Genomic DNA, 20,068 nt, shown 5'->3' on the forward strand with positions numbered 1-20,068 from the left:
ACGGTGTATAGGGTCCTGAATGATTCCTTATTAAGATGTCGGAATGCTGTTCTGAGGTTTGCCAGGCGCCCATATGCTGCAGCAGTTATTTGGTTGATGTGCGCTTCAGGAGATGTGCCTGGTGTTATACTCACCCCAAGATCTTTTTCCTTGAGTGATGTTTGTAGTCTCTGACCCCCTAGACTGTACTCCATCTGCTGTCTTCTTTGCCCTTCCCCAATCCTCATGACTTTGCACTTGGTGGGATTGAACTCCAGGAGCCAGTTGCTGGACCAGGTCTGCAGCCTATCCAGATCCCTTTGTATTTCTGCCTGGTCTTCGATCGAATGAACTCTTCTCATCAACTTCACGTCATCTGCAAACAGTGACACCTCGGAGTTTATTCCTTCCGTCATGTCGTTCACAAATACCAGAAACAGCACCGGTCCTAGGACTGACCCCTGTGGGACCCCGCTAGTCACAGGTGCCCACTCTGACACCTCGCCTCGTACCATTACTCGCTGCTGTCTTCCTGACAAGTATTCCCTGATCCATTGCAGTGCCTTCCCTGTTATTCCTGCTTGGTCCTCCAGTTTTTGCACTAATCTCTTGTGTGGTACTGTGTCAAACGCCTTCTTGCAGTCTAAGAAAATGCAATCCACCCACCCCTCTCTCTCTTGTCTTACTGCTGTCACCATGTCATAGAACTCCAGTAGGTTTGTGACACAGGATTTCCCGTCTCTGAAACCATGTTGTCTGCTGGTGATGAGATCATTCCTTTCTAGATGTGTGTGTGTGTGTGTGTGTGTTATTGGGGCAACAGGAATGGCAACAGTTAAATAAGACAACAGGATAGCATGCAAGCAGGATGACAACGGAGTTAATATTACAACATGTAGGTCTGGCAACATATTAATGTGGCAAGAGTGCAGTACAGCATATGTTAGCATGTTAAACCCCTCCTGTCCCTCCCTCCCACCCAAACCACCAACCCACAAAGCTACCCACCCATCCACCAACCCAACCACCATCCCACCCACAACCCGACCCACTCACCCACCAACATAGGAGTGTCCCAGTATATTTCATGCTTTAAAAGCAACATAGAGTAAATTCTTGCTCGCACATTTCCAGAATAAATTTGCCCATAAGATCACAGTATTTACTGCCAATGCCTGATTTATTTATTTTTTTAACCTTCCAGAATTAAATCCCCATGTAAAAAATAAATGGCCTACAATTACCTTCAAAACAAAAGAGCCGTGGTAGGGTATTTTCTTTTCTCTAAATATCATTAATAATGGTAACTAACAAAGGCAGCATCAACAGCCTCGTTTGAAACAAATACAGTCGTAGCCACAAGTAACTTTTTTTGTCGCTACAAAAGCAAAGAAGATTATTATTGTAAAGTCCTTTTTAAATCCACATTCAGAGGTTCGTACCTGGGCGGCCATTACTTGTTGTTAATGACGGGCCACCGAGCCCATCTTTATTCATTTTTATTTATCCGTTGTAATTATTAATTTATTGAATGATTTTTTATTAAGATTTTTTTTCATTTATTTTTTGATTTATTGGTAATGTGTATTACTGTATGGGTTTAGACTGTCTATCCTCCGTCACTACCGTGTGGGTGCACACACGGTGGGTAGACTGACTACCTTCTGTCACTACCGTGTGGGTACACACACTGTGGGTAGACTGACTACCTTCTGTCACTACCGTGTGGGTACATACAGGGTGGGTAGACTGACTACCTTCTGTCACTACCGTGTGGGTACACACACTGTGGGTAGACTGACTACCTTCTGTCACTACCGTGTGGGTACACACACTGTGGGTAGACTGACTACCTTCTGTCACTACCGTGTGGGTACACACACTGTGGGTAGACTGACTACCTTCTGTCACTACCGTGTGGGTACACACACGGTGGGTAGACTGACTACCTTCTGTCACTACCGTGTGGGTACACACACGGTGGGTAGACTGTCTACCTTCTGTCACTACCGTGTGGGTACACACACGGTGGGTAGACTGTCTACCTTCTGTCACTACCGTGTGGGTACACACACGGTGGGTAGACTGACTGCCTGAGTGATTCCTGGAAGATGTGAAGTGTTCCTGGGTGATTCTGAAAGTTACGAAGAGGGCGTTGGTGATTTTGTAGGATGTAAAGCGGGCGTGGGTAATTTTTGGAGGTTGGATAAGTGGGCTTGCGTCATTCTGGAGGTTGGGTGGGCGGGCGGGGATGAGCCTGGAGGCTGGGCAGGCGTGCAGGGATGAGCCTGGAGGCTGCGCAGGCGTGCGGGGATGAGCCTGGAGGTGCAGTTGGTGGTCCTGCTGGCGTGGTTGTTAATAATCTTCTTAAATTTCACTTGGGGAGACCTGCATACAGGCGGCCGAGTGTTCGCCCACAGGCGGCCTCGGCTTCGTCTTCGTCACCTCTCCCAACACACTGTAGCTGATGACTTGCCGAGTGGGGGTACTGAGGACATTGGGACAGGTTGTATACTCATGCCCAAAGGGGGAGGTTTCTGCGGCTTGATGTTTGGGTTTCCGACACTGGATGTCACTCAGAGCCCACTTGGGGTTCCGGAGGGTAGGCTTCCACACCCCACAAATTAGCAGGGTTAAAGACGCGAAGAAAATGGCCGGTGAGGTAAGATTGAAACTTGAGATGTGCGTGCGTGTGTGTGTGTGTGTGTGTGTGTGTGTGTGTGTGTGTGTGTGTGTGTGTGTGTGTGTGTGTGTGTGTGTGTGTGTGTGTGTGTGTGTGTGTGTGTGTGTGTGTACGCGCGCACGCGTGTTAAAAGTATTTTTCCGCATCTCTGGATTTCATCCAGTTTTTTTTTTTTATACCTTGGCTAAGCAAGAAGGCAGCTCCCAGGATAGCACCCAGGGGGTACTGCCGCACCCGCGGCACCTGTGGTCACAGGCGGCCGGGCATCTTCATCCTTCCGCCCTCCACCTGGAGCCTTTCAACGTCGCTAGAGGAGAGCAGAGGCGGAGAACACGGGCAGTGGAGCGTAGGAGAGATACCAGCAGTCAAAACTTACTGAGATGAGGCTCCTCAAAGCTTACTGAGATCAGGTTCCTCAAAGCTTACTAAGATCAGGTTCCTCAAAGCTTACCAAGATCAGGCTCCTCAAAGCTTACCAAGATCAGGCTCCTCAAAGCTTACCAAGATCAGGTTCCTCAGAGTTTACTAAGCTCACGTTTCTCAAAGGTTCCCAAGATCAAGTTCCTCAAAGTTTACCAAGGTCAAGTTCCTCAAAGCTTACCAAGATCAAGTTCCTCAAAGCTTACGAAGGTCAGGTTCCTTAAAGCTTCTCAAGGTCAAGTTCCTCAAAGTTTACCAAGATCAAGTTCCTCAAAGCTTACGAAGGTCAGATTTCTCAAAGCTTCTCAAGATCAAGTTCCTCCAAGCTTACCAAGATCAAGTCCCTCAAAGTTTACGAAGGTCAGATTTCTCAAAGCTTCTCAAGATCAAGTTCCTCAAAGCTTACCAAGATCCAGTTCCTCAAAGCTTACCAAGGTCAGGCTCCTGAAAGCTTCCCAAGCTCAAGTTTCACTAAACGCTCTCTATTCAGGGCCGTCGACGCTCACACAATGCCGCAAGCGTTACCTCCTTGCTGCACCGCCTGCGGCACGAGAGCGCTAACCCGTACCCGTCGATCCAGTCGACGCGCGACCGCTAGCGGGCCGCGAAACAGGCTTTACGCGGCGAGACGGTGGACGCCGGACTCACTCTTATCCAGGTAGCGACGCGGCCACCACCACCAGTACTCACACACACACACACACACACACACACACACACACACACACACACACACACACACACACACACATGCACACACACACACACACACACACACACACACACACACACACACACACACACACACACACACACACACACACACACACACACACACTCGCAAATACAATAGGCCTAGTGTCTAATCGACATGTGCCTAGGACAAAATGGTAACTAACACACAAAGACAGGATGTCCCAGAGATGGGACACAGCAACAAGGGGACACAGTTGGAAGTTGAAGACAGATGAATCACAGGGATGTTAAGAAGTATTTCTTCAGCCACAGAGTAGTCAGGAAGTGGAATAATTTGGGAAGCTATGTAGTGGAGGCAGGATCCATACATAGCTTTAATCAGAGGTATGATAAAGCTCACGGTTCAGGAAGAGTGACCTAGTAGCGACCAGTGAAGAGGCGGGTCCAGGAGCTAGGGATCGACCCCTGCAACCTTAACTAGGTGAGTACAACTAGGTGAGTACACACACATGCACGTATACACAACAGGCCTAGTGTCTAATCAACATGTGCCTAAGACAAAATGGTAACTAATACACACACACACACACACACACACAGAGGAGCTGTGATTCGAACCCCTGCAACTACATATAGGTGAACACACACACGCAAGAACCTGGAGATAATCTGGTATAACACATTTTAGAGAACTGATATAAAATACCCACACAATGGGGGAAAAAGAGACATAAATGCCGCGTAATTTGATCATTTATTGACGTTTTGCCCACCCAGTTGGACCACTGAATGGGCGAAACGTTGCCAGTAAAGCATCGCATTTTTCTGCCTCTATCTCTCCTTTTCCATCTCTCCCATAACACTTAGCATAAGACCTATCTATATCATACTCAAATACACACAAACTCACCTTCCAGAGTGACACCTGCACCACAAACACATGTGTATCTGAATAACACCTGCCCCTTAAAGGACACATTTCATAACGATAGGCAATTACCTCAGGAGAGAGAGAGAGAGAGAGAGAGAGAGAGAGAGAGAGAGAGAGAGAGAGAGAGAGAGAGAGAATATTTGTTAAACTGTTTAGTGCTCTTTCGTGGGGAGCCACCGTGGGTTAATATCGGAGAAGTTCAAGTGTGTCAAGAAAACTGTCTGAGGAGTTGACACGAGAGGACTGAAGGGGGCGGTTCACGGTGCGCTGAGTTCTGCATATTCATCCTCCCATTACGTCTTCCAGAGGCTCGCTAAACACGCTCGTAATACCTGGCATACCACGACCAGTCTTCTCGATATGGTTCCCCCCTGAATGACACATTGTGTTGAGCGAGATGATCAAAGGCAGTTCCTCTCCGGCTTATCTGCACCGGATAAGTACGTAGTATCTTTGGTCAAGCGCACGGTGTCTCTGGTTAAATACAGTAATGTCTGGTTAAGAATGCAGCGTCTCTGATCACACACACGGTGTCTCTCAAAGAAACAATATCTCTCATCCAACAGTGTCTCTCATCAGTGTCTCTGATTACCCAGATTATCTCTACCACTTTAGTATACAAATTATCTGCTCATGATCTGGAAACATGGCTAAAGATGAGGAATTTGAGTCCATAAGTCTTACAATATATATTTTTTGTATAGTTGTAACAGGAGAATTCTTGCAATTTCACCCTGACGCAAATTGAATTAATTACGCTATTTAAACATGTGAATGGCTGTTTACCAGGTCTAAATGGGATGAAATGTCTCATTCAGTACCATTTTCCTGTCTGCCCGAAGTAATAAGCAAGGAATTAAGAAAATGACTGTTGTAAATAGTTATTACTTCTGTCTCACCAACTTAAGCAAACTGCTGTTTCATACTGTGACTCCTAGTGTAGCACCGTAATCGCACATTTCCCAGGTTTGGCAATCAAGATCAGTTATTGGTGGACGTAGAATCGAGGCTTCACTTGCTTTTTTCTCGCTGCCTGAACTCGCATGGGATTATTGCTTCACTGATACAGTAATTGATATCAGTAACTCAAAGATGCCAATTCTTGAAGAATAAGTCACAATACAGTCACCGAAATAATTTATAACTAACCTTTATAATAAAAATTAAAACTAACGACATATATGTCAGTCCTGGAAAAAGACAAGAAGTTAAAAGTCAGGCCAGGTTAGGAGAGGGAAGGGTACAGCGAAGGTCAGGCCAGGAGAGGTGAAGAAATAAGCTAAGGTTAAGCCAAGAGAGGTGAGACTTCTAAGATCGGGTCAAGAAAGGTGAGGCAATAGCCAAGTTCAGGTGAGACTGCGCGTGTTCTGAAGACTAGAGCACTTGGTAATGAACGTACCGCAAGAAGCAAACATCTCCAGAAACAAGGCCGGGAGTAAGAGTCGTGTCAGAGCTCTTGTGCAAATGAGCCTCTAGTACTTTATTTCCGGCGGTGATGGCGGGCAGTTTCAGCCCAAGTACCATTAATACAATTTTTCACTCCAGCGTCATCCATTCAGCATTAGGGAAGCAATTCAAGACAGTATAGTTTCCATCCGTTCTCCTGGCGCTCCTTCCAGCAGCCTCATCCAGCCTTCCTGATCCAGTAGCGTCAGTTCAGCAACCCTTTCCCATGTTTCAGTAGCCAAAACCCCATTCTTGTGGTGAAGCCTTCATTATCATATTCCAACAGGCTTATACAACCTTCTTGCTAAGGAAGTTTCATTCCAGCAACCCCTGTGTCATATTCCAGCATTCTTATTCAATATTCTTGATCCAGTATTGTCATTCCAGACACTCCATGCCATATTCCAGCATCCTCATCCAATACCCTTGATCCAATAGCATTTTTCCAGACACTCCATGCCATATTTCAGCATCCTTATCCAATATTCTTGAGCCATGCGTCATTCCATACACTCCATGCCATATTCTAGCATCCTTATCCAACCTTCCTTGTCCAGTAGCGTCTTTCCAGCAACCCCCCTACTTCCACTTGCCGAGGAAAAGACAAATGAGTTTCCGAGAGCGGAAATGGAGGAACTAAGAAACAATGTGGTTCGCTTCACAGCGGGTAAAACTCACTCACGCCGCCCTACTCAGGAAATTCAATATTTTTTTTTCTACAGAAGGTTCTTATGCAGGATCCTACAGCAGGAGGGTTGAATAGAGGACCTAAACCCATAAATGAGCACGGCTCTGATGGAGGGTCACCAGCTATATCCCATCCCCCTCAAGAGATAAACTTTCAACTGCGTGGTAGGTCGAAGAGTCCATCGGTGAGGCAGAAGACTAGCAAAGAGATACTAGATTACCATGGTGGAGGTGATGAAGGTTTAAAAGAGAGAGAGAGAGAGAGAGAGAGAGAGAGAGAGAGAGAGAGAGAGAGAGAGAGAGAGAGAGAGAGAGAGAGAGAGAGAGAGAAAGAGTAATAAGGTCATTAAGAGAGAATGAAAAATCTAACGAACGACGGAAACAGGACGACACTTGAGGAAGTAACCGCAAAAGGAGAACCCAGAGAGTAAGAGGAAGAACGGCGGAGGCAAGAGAGGGATGTGGGGATGGGGGAGGGGGAATGAAAAACATGTTATGTCTGGCGGCGCCCCCCCTGACCACCATCTCCCGGGTAACAGATGATCGCAGACTGTAAGAACAAAACGCGATCACGATGCGTCCGACCCCGAGTGTCACTCCCTCAGCGGCCGCAATAATGGCGCCCCACCTACTAACTACACAAGAGAGCAACATTGCCGTATCTCCATCCCTAGCCTCTCACTGACACACCAGTATCGCCCTTCGGAATATCCTCCATGCGGCTCAGACCCTCCTGAAAACACCAGCTAACGCTACGCTCACATACCTCCGAATGACCGCTCCTTATTTTACGTAAATAAGCCTACAGCCGTCACGTAACAATACGAGTAGCGGCAGACACTACTTCACTGGTCTCTGCAGGTCATAGCGGGTCATTTAGGTCTATGGTCCGGCCAAGGCTGGAAACAACAAAAAAAAAAAAAAGGGGGGGAGGGGCAGAGGCCATTAGGGTGACGTGTGGGTCAGGCAGCCTGGACTCCGACAAAGAAATAAAGAGCATCCTGGCTACTTCCAGGCCAGAGATGACCATCTTATCCTTGCTGGAATCTAAAACTATCTCGAAGAGGTCGTTTATTTCTCTCGCCTGTGCGGCTGTTTTATGAAACTGTCTGGCTGGAGCCTAGTACTGTCTGGCTGGAGCCTAGTAGTGTCCGTAGTGTCTGACTGGAGTCTGGAAGTGTCTGACTGGAGCCTAGTAGTGTCTGACTGGAAACTAGAAGTGTCTGTCTGGAACCTAGTACTGTCTGGCTGGGAATAAGTAGTGCGTACCTAGAGCCAAGAATTGGTCGGGCTGGAGCCTAGTAATGCCTACCCAGAGCCTGTAGTGTCCCGCTGGAGACTAATAGTGTGTCTAGGGAGGATAGTATTACCTGTACAGTAAATTCTTTCTTAAAAGCAGAATTTCAGAGAAGAAACGCTGGAAACATTTGATACGCCCGTGCAAAACTATTTTTGAAAAAAAAAAAAAAATAACAGTGAAGTAAAAGAATTGAGGTGGAATGTGCTCTTGACTAATAATAATAATAATAATAATAATAATAATAATAATAATAATAATAATAATAATAATAACTAGTGTATTTCGAGCGATCCAAGGAAGGTATTCCAGTGTTGCATAACCCTTGCTCTATGTGCCTAAAGGCATGCTATAAGAATAATGAAAAAATATGGCACAAGTTTTTAATGTAGATAATTATTTACGCCAATCAGAGTGATGACACAGACACAATTTCTTCAATAAAAATATGACAGTTTAGGACATACACAGTCCAATACTAGTTCAAACTTCCGGTAAAGAACAACAGCTGTGAAGTCAAATTAAAGTGGCACTTTCTTTGTATCCAAGAGAGACAGATATCCTAAAATATCCAAGCACGTGAAGTTGAAAACCTCTCACAAGTTTCGTTATGTTATAAGAGCCGAATTGTTAAAGAATGTATGTTGAGGCGCTTAGAAATTCTTTAAACGCCATCACATCCCATCAACCTCTACCAGTACTATCACTGCTACCATTACCACCACTTGCCCATAACCACTCTGGTTATTATCACCATTATTACTCACCATCACGGCAACCATCAGCACCAACACCAACACCCCTACACCCCACACTATCTTCATCGCCACCATTACCAGTGCAATCACCACTATCATCACTCCCACCATCATTACAACAAACGCCACCATTATCACCACCCTTCCAAAGCACACACACGCACCATAATAACCACACCCGTTCCTACCACCATCACAACCACCAACACAACCATTCCTGACCCTTCACACATTACCACCACAACCATCACCCATCCGTCACCACCACAACCATCCCCCATCCGTCACCACCACAACCATCCCCCATCCGTCACCACCACAACCATTCCCCATCCGTCACCACCACAGCCATTCCCCATCCGTCACCACCACAACCATGCCCCATCCGTCACCACCACAACCATCACCCATCCGTCACCACCACAACCATCCCCCATCCGTCACCACCACAACCATCCCCCATCCGTCACCACCACAACCATCCCCCATCCGTCACCACCACAACCATCACCCATCCGTCACCACCACAACCATCCCCCATCCGTCACCACCACAACCATCCCCCATCCGTCACCACCACAACCATTCCCCATCCGTCACCACCACCACCACCATCACACACACTCCCCACACAGCGAGACGCAACACCAGTGTCTAGACAGAACTTGTGGCAAACTCTGAGGTGTGAATAGGTACACTCGGTCCCCCCTTTTTTGGTGGGTCCTGTTTGATGAGGAAGTGGCGTGGGCAAACATACCCCGACATCAAAGGCACCCACGACGCCATCTTAAGATGCCGGCACTCCGGGGGGCACCTGATTATGTCTGGCTTTTGTTTGTCAAAGAGAATTTGATTAGCGCTTCTATTGTTTGCTTCTCGGACACTTGTGTTTGCTCACGAATAAGACGATGTTTGTTCGTGGGCAACACGAATATATCAAGATAATGGAATGGAATTAAGTCATGTTAAACTCAGGACGTAATATTATTTGTCTTATGATTTTGTGGATAACTTGTGAGTTCAAGACACAGGTTCTTTAATAGTTATAATATGTAAACTATTTAATATGTAAGTTGTTTGATATGTAGCTGAAAAAAATGTGTATTGAGTAAGTTCCCCTTGTATGGTTATCCCTGTCCTTCCCTGCTGTTGTCCGTGTTCCTTCCCTCCTGCTATTGTCCGTGTTCCTTCCTTCCTACGATTGTCCGTGTTCCTTCCCTCCTACGGTTTTACATGTTCCTTTCCTTCTACGCTTTAACAGTCCCTTCCCTCTAATGGTTATCACTGTACATTGAGAGACAGCACAATAAGTGTCAGGGGCCCAAGACCGTTTCAACTGCCTCCCAGCATACATAAAGGGGATTACCAATAGACCCCTGGCTGTCTTCAAGAAGGCACTGGACAGACTCCTAAAGTCAGTACCTGACTAGCCGGGCTGTGGTTCGTACGCCAGTTTGCGTGCAGCCAGCAGTAACAGCATGGCTAATCATAGTCTGATCTACCACGGGGCCTGGTCTCAGACCGAGCCGCGGGGGCGTTGGCCCCCGAAACCCTGTCCAGGTATACTCCAGGTATCCCATCCCTTCTATGATTATAACTGCCCCTTTCTTCTTACGGGTGTCTTCGTGTTTTTCCTAATATGGGTGATGCATCCATGAGATTCATCACCCATTAAATACTGAAGCCATTCAGAAGAGGCAGACAAATACATTTAACGTGATTTAACGTTAAGAAAATTTCCACATTATTTTATGCATAAAATTGGCAAGTGTGCGTCTACACGTTTAAGTTTCCTTCGTCGTCGTCGTCGTCGTCGTCGTCGTCGTCGTCGTCGTTGTCGTCGAGGCGACTTTTATTTTTAACCTTGAAGCCCAGCTGCTGAGGCTTTTGTAAGTTATCGGTTCCATTCCAGGAATCTTGAAATTCTGATACTTTTGTTATGGGGTAACTGCGCGTGCCAGTATTGTCATGCTGAGTTACTCTAGTTACCGTGAACCAGCGCTCAAAATTTGAAGCTGATCGGATGAGACGTTCTCGTGCTACGAACAAAGTTATAACGAAACTTTGAAGGATGAAAATAAATTCAACCAGTCACTTAATAATAATAATAATAATAATAATAATAATAATAATAATAATAATAATAATTAGTATGGATGATCACAGTAGTAGTAGTAGTAGTAGTAACAGTAGTTGTGGTAGTAGTAACAGCAGTAGTAGTAGTAGTAGTAACAGTAGTTGTGGTAGTAGTAACAGCAGTAGTAGTAGTAGTAACAGTAGTTGTGGTAGTAGTAACAGCAGTAGTAGTAGTAGTAACAGTAGTTGTGGTAGTAACAGCAGTAGCAGTAGTAGTAACAGTAGTTGTGGTAGTAGTAACAGCAGTAGTAGTAGTAGTAACAGTAGTTGTGGTAGTAACAGCAGTAGCAGTAGTAGTAACAGTAGTTGTGGTAGTAGTAACAGCAGTAGTAGTAGTGGTAATAGCAGTAGCAGTCATAGATATAGAAGTAATAATGGTGATAGTAGCAAAAATTACTAATAGTAGTAGTAGTAATAGTAATAACAGTAATACTAATAGCAGCAATAGAAGTGAATATAGCTGCGAATAAATTCACATTCTTCGTTCATTATTTTGCTCATTTCTTTGCCATCATCGTACGCTAATGACCTAACTGGACGTAAATAATGACGAGGGTCGGTGCTGATTTCTTGAAGACAGGGCCCTCCCTCCCCTCCCTCCTGCCCTTCCCTCTCGTCTCGAGAGCCTCTGAAGACACTCTCTCAGTGGCACCTCGTAAAATACAAGAAAAAATCTTTTGCTGAAGTAGTGTTTTTTTTTTTTTTGTCTGAGCTCCCCGTGTTGGCTCACTTTTTCCCAGGAAAAAGGAAGTGTGGGACGTCTAAGGTCCTCTGGAGGGTCTTGGAGAGCCCACCTGCGTCTCGAACTCAAGTACAGCTTCCTTTAACCCCCCCTGGGAAGACCACCTGAAGAATAGCCCATCCATGCGACCTCCCTATACAAACCCTCTCCAGGTAAACTCCAGGTAGGTACCTTAGGACACCCTGAGACTTGGTAAGGAAATAGTGAATGACATGATACCTGGAGTATACCTGGAGAGGGTTTCGGGGGTCGACGATGATATGAAAGGAAAAGCTAAAAAAAGGCGGCAACAGGTACAGAAGAACAAAGACAACATTTCGCCCGCAGGTGAGTTTTCTTTTTTCAGTCGCAGTTCGAAATCTCGGCTGTAAAAGAAATGTTGCGTAATTCAAGGTCTGTTTTGTTGTCAATATTTTTGTATAGCGAGGTCACCTGATGACAGCCCAGTGTTATATTACTACACCCGCGGTGGCTCCACTGTACCACTGTACCACTGTAACAACAGTGTCTCCACTGTACCACTGTACCAGCAGTGTCTCCACTGCACCACTGTAACAGCAGTGTCTCCACTGTACCACTGTAACAGCAGTGTTTCCACCGTACCACTGTAACAACAGTGTCTCCACTGTACCACTGTAACAGCAGTGTCTCCATTGTACCACTGTAACAGCAGTGTTTCCATTGTACCACTGTAACAGCAGTGTTTCCATTGTACCACTGTAAAAATAGTGTCTCCACTGTACCACTGTACCAGCAGTGTCTCCACTGTACCACTGTAACAGCAGTGTCTCCACTGTACAACTGTAACAGCAGTGTCTCCACTGTACCACTGTAACAGCAGTGTTTCCATTGTACCACTGTAACAGCAGTGTCTCCACTGTACCACTGTACCAGCAGTGTCTCCACTGTACCACTGTAACAGCAGTGTTTCCATTGTACCACTGTAACAGCAGTGTTTCCACTGTACCACTGTAACAGCAGTGTCTCCACTGTACCACTGTAACAGCAGTGTCTCCACTGTACCACTGTAACAGCAGTGTTTCCACTGTACCACTGTAACAGCAGTGTCTCCACTGTATAGCTGTAACAGTAGTGTCTCCACAGTACCACTGTACAAGCAATGTCTAGGCTGTACCACTGTAACAGCAGTGCCTCCACTGTACCATTGTATCACTCTACCAGCAGTGGCTCCACTGTACCACTCTGCCAGCAGTGTCTCCACTGTACCACTGTACCATCAATGTCTCCAATGTACCACTGTAACAGCAGTGTCTCCACTGTACTACTGTAACAGCAGTGCCTCCACTGTACCACTCTACCAGAAGTGGCTCCACTGTACCACTGTAACAACAGTTCCTCCACTGTACCAGCAGCGCCTCCACTGTACCAACAAAGCCACCACTGCACCACTGTACCAGTAGTGCCTCCACTACATCTCTGCTAGAAGACACCATAACATTACGTCCAGAGGTCATTTTAAGACTCATTAGCCTGAATACAGCACTCTGCTCTCTGTTACAGGTGGTTGAAGTCTTATCAATGTTTACCTGCATTCGTCTCACAGCCTGAGTGCAGTTTCCGGCCAGGTCTCCTTTTTCCAGTTGCCCCCTATTTACCTAGCAGTAAATAGGTACCCGAGTGGATGTCTGCTGCCGGGAGTCACATCTCAAGGAACCACGGTCACTAAAATCAAACCATACAAAATGGATATGGGTAGGTTGTCCTGGATTAATAAACCTCCTGGGATAAGCAACTGTAAAGTATATATTCCTGGATGTACAATGGAGCACCATAACCTCCGTCATGGCACCATAAAGCACCATAGACTATCATCATCATTGTTAGTATTGTTATTATTGTTATATAAAAAATCCATCACCTCCAAGGTACCACCACAACCACCACCACCACCACCACCACCACCACCACCACCACCACCACCACCATAATTAAGTTGACCATCACCATCTCCAACTCACCACACTAAGGTAACCACCACCACCACCACCACCACCACCATCACCACCACTACTATCATTATACTCCGCCACGACACCATAAATTTTCCTACCATTACCATCGTCGTCACAGGTCGAAGAAGGCGGCAACGCTGAGAGCCGCCAGCCGTTCCAGCCGTTCCAGGCAGCAGGTTCCAGCGTCTTGGGAATGAATCAATACCTTTGGTGTAGCTGGAATGGTCAGAGGCGCCGGGCAAGAGTCTTAAAGTTAGTGAGGCTTGTATCTATGGTCTCTCCTCCTGCCTTCTCTCTCTTTCTCTCTCTCTCTCTCTCTCTCTCTCTCATATTTACAATCTACATTTTCCTTACTTTCGTCCGGTGATTTATGTTGTGGATTCGATATTTCCTTTCTCTTTTTATCCTTTCCAGGTCTTCGCTTTCCTTGCATCTTTTATTATCTCTTTCTTCCTTTCTCTGTCTCGTTCCTTATCCGGTCTTCGTCATTTTATACTACATCTTTTGTTTTCGTTAATGTTTCTTGTGTCACCTTGAGTGATGTTTGCGTCTTTCGGATCCTCCACCATGACGAGTCCCATAAAGAAGGGTTTCAGTGTAGCTCGTGACGGGCTCTTGATCCCAGGAACTGAAGCTACTCTTTCGTTCGTTCCAATGACTGACCCACATTATCTGATCTGTGTTATATCTTAGTTAGGCACCGTCTTTCCTCCCTGTCTTTTCTCCTATTCTAGATTTCTTTTTTTTTTGTAGATTTTGCCGTCGAAGCGGCTAGTTTATTGTGCACCCCACATCCATCTTATGGAGGGCAGCGCAGGAGCCTTATATGAGCCTAGGAACTAGGCTCATATAAGGGTAAACAAGTGCATCTGGATATATAGTTTTGATGGTCTTATATCTCTTGCAAACAAATTTAGGATATATGCTTAATATGTCTGGTATCTTATTTTCATAATATATAGGCTATTATACTGTCTATTCTTTTTTTTTTTTGCCTGTTTTGAGATCTTTTCTATTTTTTCCAATTCACTCCCTCATTCCTCTCTTTTTCTTTGATATTATGAAAGAGAAAGTTCTGTCTTCAATTACTTCAGTACGTCAGGGAATTTCTTGTCACTGCTGAAAGCGATTCCAAGTTTAAAATCCTTCATTCCAGCCACATTTCCCAAGCTTCAGGAATGTGCCAGTCGAAGAATCTGCATTGACAGTGAGCCCAAAAACTCGGAATTTTCGAAATTTTAATTTGTGTGGTCGACTGGAGGAACCTGTGTAAGAATACTTTGGACTGGATGTGATGTTGTGGTACGGACAAGCTGTGGAAAATAAAACTTACGCACTGTTCAAGACATTTATTCAAGACAACGTTTCGCCACGTTTGGTTTCTCCAATCCAAGTACCGATAAAGCAACTCGTGGCGAAACGTTTCCTTAAATAAATTTCCTGAAATTCACGCAGGTGTCCTTTTCAATATTTTTGGTTTGCCTAAAAAAAAAGTGAGAAATAATTTTGTTTACATTCAGCTAACTTGTAGCCAATTAACATGCTCATTTTTACAATTTAGTGACTATGAGCTGCAACCTGTCTTCCAATGGTCCTCGTGACGTCACTCACTGAACAGTTCCATTCACTACTTGTAACCAGCCCTGCCCCTGGTTAATGGTGATTTGGTAGCTGCTTTTTTCTTGGCTTTGTGTAGCATCATGTGTGCTCATAGTGTACCCACAGTAACTGCTCCCAACCACGACGTTATCCACACACTTCACCCGTGTTCCACCACAGTTTTAATTGGTTGCTCTGATTCGCTTGTGTGTTTGCACTGGCTCACATTACACGAATAAAGTAACTTAATTAACATACTAAATGCTTCAAATTTAAATGTTGAAATACACAAAAAAAATATATAAATAACAAGCTGAGAGGATCTGGGTAAGAGAAACCGCTATTATCTTAGCCTCTTAATTTTTAGAGCAGCCAGATCTCACCCACTCGACATAAAACACTCGCATCTGAAACCCGATATTCCAGACGCAAATTCTACACTGATTATATTATTTTTATCACTGTTGGCTTGCTTAACAAGCAGTGTGTGTGTGTTGCCGCCGCCCTGTCACCCTCTGTAACTAGTTATGCCTTTCACACCCTGAGTCCCTCCTATCCCCCTGGCCGCAGCCTCCCAACAAGCTCCTCGTTGTCTGTCGCAGGTCTGTGTGCGGGTACACGTCATTATATCCGTGTTAAGTGAAAACAAATACTTGTGATGATAAGATAGAGTGTTTGATGACGACGCCAACAGTTTTCTGCTCAAACAACAGCGTCAGGATGGGAGTAAAGAGAGACATGGGGTTGTGTCTGGGGTGAGCTTGGAGTTAGATTTTCAGTATTTTAAGGTTTTTGTATACTAGACATATTAAGCAAAAAATACAAAAATTTGCTTGCAACAGATAGACTGTGTTGCCAGTTAGTTTACTTTGAAAACCTTATCCATGATGTGGGCGATAACGCGAGAGGATATGGGTGTAGCTCCTGGGCCTTTTGTGTATCAACATGCTCTTGCTCTACCGTCCATAGGATGAATGGAGAAGCAACAGCAGAAATTTACTGACACTAGTGTATTCTGTGCTGGGACATCAACATGTTCTGTGCTGGGACATCAACATGTTCTGTGCTGGGACATCAACATGTTCTGTGCTGGGACATCAACATGTTCTGTGCTGGGACATCAACATGTTCTGTGCTGGGACATCAACATGTTCTGTGCTGGGACATCAATATGTTCTGTGTTGGGACATCAACATGTTCTGTGCTGGGACATCAACATGTTCTGTGTTGGGACATCAACATGTTCTGTGCTGGGACATCAACATGTTCTGTGTTGGGACATCAACATGTTCTGTGCTGGGACATCAACATGTTCTGTGTTGGGACATCAACATGTTCTGTGTTGGGACATCAACATCTTCTGTGCTGGGACATCAACATGTTCTGTGTGGGGACATCAACATGTTCTGTGCTGGGACATCAACATGTTCTGTGTTGGGACATCAACATGTTCTGTGCTGGGACATCAACATGTTCTGTGCTGGGACATCAACATGTTCTGTGCTGGGACATCAACATGTTCTGTGCTGGGACATCAACATGTTAGGCAGCCACATGAAAACACAAGACAGCTATGATAAACTTGCATCTTCTTGCCTCGTGAAAGCAGGGAACGTGAGCTGCACTCGAGAAATGACTTAAACCATTTAACCTCTTTAGAAAATTATCATGTACGTCAAGACATAAGAGGCAGCCACACTCACTCTAGCAGGCTAGAGTAACGGAGGGAGGGTGACCAGACATACCAGGCAGGAGTTTTTGCAAGTTATCACCTTATATGTATAGGGATGGAGAGAATAGCGGGAGAGCCGGTCACTGAGGAGCTTGTCGGAAGTCAGTGGGCAGTCATCTGACAGTCTGCAAGCAATCAGAAGAAAGCCACTAGTAAGACATCAACATTACAATCATTTCTTCTTCTGCTGCTGCTACTGTTGATAATGCTGCTGCAATTGCTACTGCTACTGCTGTTACCGTTGCTACTGCTACTGATGCTTGACACTGGTGTTGCTGTTGCTGCTGCTGCCGCTGCTGGTTGACGCTGGTGCGTGCTGAGAATGTCTATATCTATATACGCTTCCTCCTGTAATTAATACTCACTATTTATCTAATAACAGAGTCTGGGTTCTAAATTACTGCTGAAAGCCACCCTTATATACTATCTTAACAACTATAATGGATCATTATCATATGCATTTTGGCCAGCAAAAACGTATTTACTAAAATTCTTACTAGTTGCTAAGGCTTTGTACGTTTAATGGCTATCGACTACACGAGCGTCATTAAGGCTTTAAATTCTGCAACAGGGATTAAAGCAAACGCGGTGTATACTTACTGAGAGATAAATACCTCTTGGTAAGTAACACTGAGAGACAAACATCCCTTGGTAAGTAACACTTAGAGACAAACATCCCTTGGTAAGTAACACTTAGAGACAAACATCCCTTGGTAAGTAACACTGAGAGACAAACATCCCTTGGTAAGTAACACTTAGAGATAAACACCTCTTGGTAAGTACTCACTGAGATAAACATCTCTTGGTAACACTGAGAGATGGACACTTGGTGTGTACACACCGCGAGATAAACACCTCCCTTAGTACATGCACTGTCTAGCCTTATAAAATAAAACTAACGCTGATAAACATTAGCAGTGTCATACTGTACCTACATTACAAAATAAACCACTCTGCCAGATTTAACGAAGCCAAATTACCCTATCTAAAGCTAGGCACCAGATAAATTGGAATAAATTGCTTAAGAGATGACATAATTTAGCTTGAAGAATAATGAATTGGTAGCTTAGCCTAGTTAATAAATGTTGTTAACGGGAAAATTATAACCTAACTTGCTTTAATGTTAAATATATGACTCCCCTGTTATATATAAACAAGAGGCGGAAATATTATAGCCTCGTGTGTTTAATAAATGCTAACAATGGAGAAAATTGCATAATCTATCTAGTAAGTTGATAATTTGCAAGGGAATTACGTAGCATAATAAATGTTATAGGCATTTTAAGGCTGCGAATTATACTTCTTAGTGTATGTAAGTGAATGACCGAATCTATCACGAGGCTAAAATCAGTATGTACAAGACAAAGATGCAATTACGAACGTTAATTATTAGATTATTAGCGTTCGCGTAAAACTTATAGTAATCGCCTTGGGATGATATACGCGGGTTTCTTTTTTTTTACAATGGTGCTTGCAGCATTGTAAAAAAAAAACTGGCTTTAAAGCCTGATTTTAAACCTGATGTGTCAGTTGGAAAACATGGTTTGTGTTGTCTTACTGGACACCTCGGCGTCCTTTGGCTTGGTGGCGAAGAGGCTCAGGGCGTCGAGCTGGCTTTCAGGGGAGGCTGGCTAGACGACTCAGGTTCAAACCTGGCCACCAGTCGCCACACACATGGGCACACGCACACTCACACCAGCTGTATGATTCTGTATGTCATGCTACTTAGTTAAAGAGTACAACAGTTAAAGAGTTTTACGGTTATTGAGTACAACAGTTAAAGAGTTTTACGGTTATTGAGTACAAAGTTCAAGAATTCTTTCTGTAGTTAAGGAATTCTGCAATGTCTTCTAATTAGCTCACATCTTTCATTCTTTGGTGCTTCTGAAATCGTCTCTGAGCGATTTTAACGCCGTGCTATACGTGTCGCGAAATCAACCTGCAGTGTGTTAATGCTTAGTGGATGTGTCTGTTTGTTGGGTGAAGTCAACCTGAAGTGTGTTATTGTGGATGATTCTGACTGGTTGACCTATGAGCTTAAAGCCAATCGAAGTACACGAAGATTATAAAGGTTATATGTAACCTGTGCATCACAAATCAAGAATACTTCCATCCCTAAAATGGGAATTGAACTAGACTCTTATTGTACATGCAGTGTTTAAGGGGGACCACAAGGAGATCCCAAAACACAGTCTATAGTTATTTTCCCCAAAACGGAAATAAATGTAATTTGCTGAAAGCTTGATAAAGTCGACGAAGTTTAGGAACCAAGAGATGAGTGTTGTTAATCTTGTTAGGAAGCTGTAAGTCCAACTTGGTGATTAACATCGACAATTACCTTTAAAAAAAATAGTATAAGGATATCTTTCGCCAACCCGAGAAAAGGGGCGGAGCCCCTGGTGAACGAAATGTGCCTTATTAAGAAGTTATGAAAGGAACCAGTCACTGTTACTACAGATCTTACTAAATGCCGAGAAGTAAATAAACAGATCTAAATGGGTTGTGAAAAACATGCGATTATATTAAGTTCTATAACCTTCACGAACTGTTTCTCTGCAGAGAAGAAGAGCCTTTCTTCTCTTCATGGACGTTGTAGCCATTTAATATCACATATCTGAAAGGCCTTTGCAAGAAGCTCATCACTAGTAATCCCTACCTTATATCACCTGCAAAGTAAACAAAGGCGCCAAAATTTCATACTTAACTGTTGGTAATAATACGTCACAAATGTTATTCACTTATAAATCTAAGTAGGAGTCTACTGGCAGGGCTGCATCTACCTTTGTTACCACCTCCTTAGATAAGAACTATAGCAACCATGTTGAGTTAGGCATTTTAAGAATTAATAACTGGGCGTCTACACTGCAAACTAAACTTATTGCCAACCTAATGGACTAAAGTTAACTTATGACACTGAGTTTGACTCCTTGATCATTACTGATTCTGTGTCATCATGGAAGGTACTTGATTCACAATATGCTTACAATAT

Source organism: Cherax quadricarinatus, chromosome 40 (genome assembly GCF_038502225.1).
Source record: "Cherax quadricarinatus isolate ZL_2023a chromosome 40, ASM3850222v1, whole genome shotgun sequence".
Lineage (NCBI taxonomy): Eukaryota > Metazoa > Arthropoda > Malacostraca > Decapoda > Parastacidae > Cherax > Cherax quadricarinatus.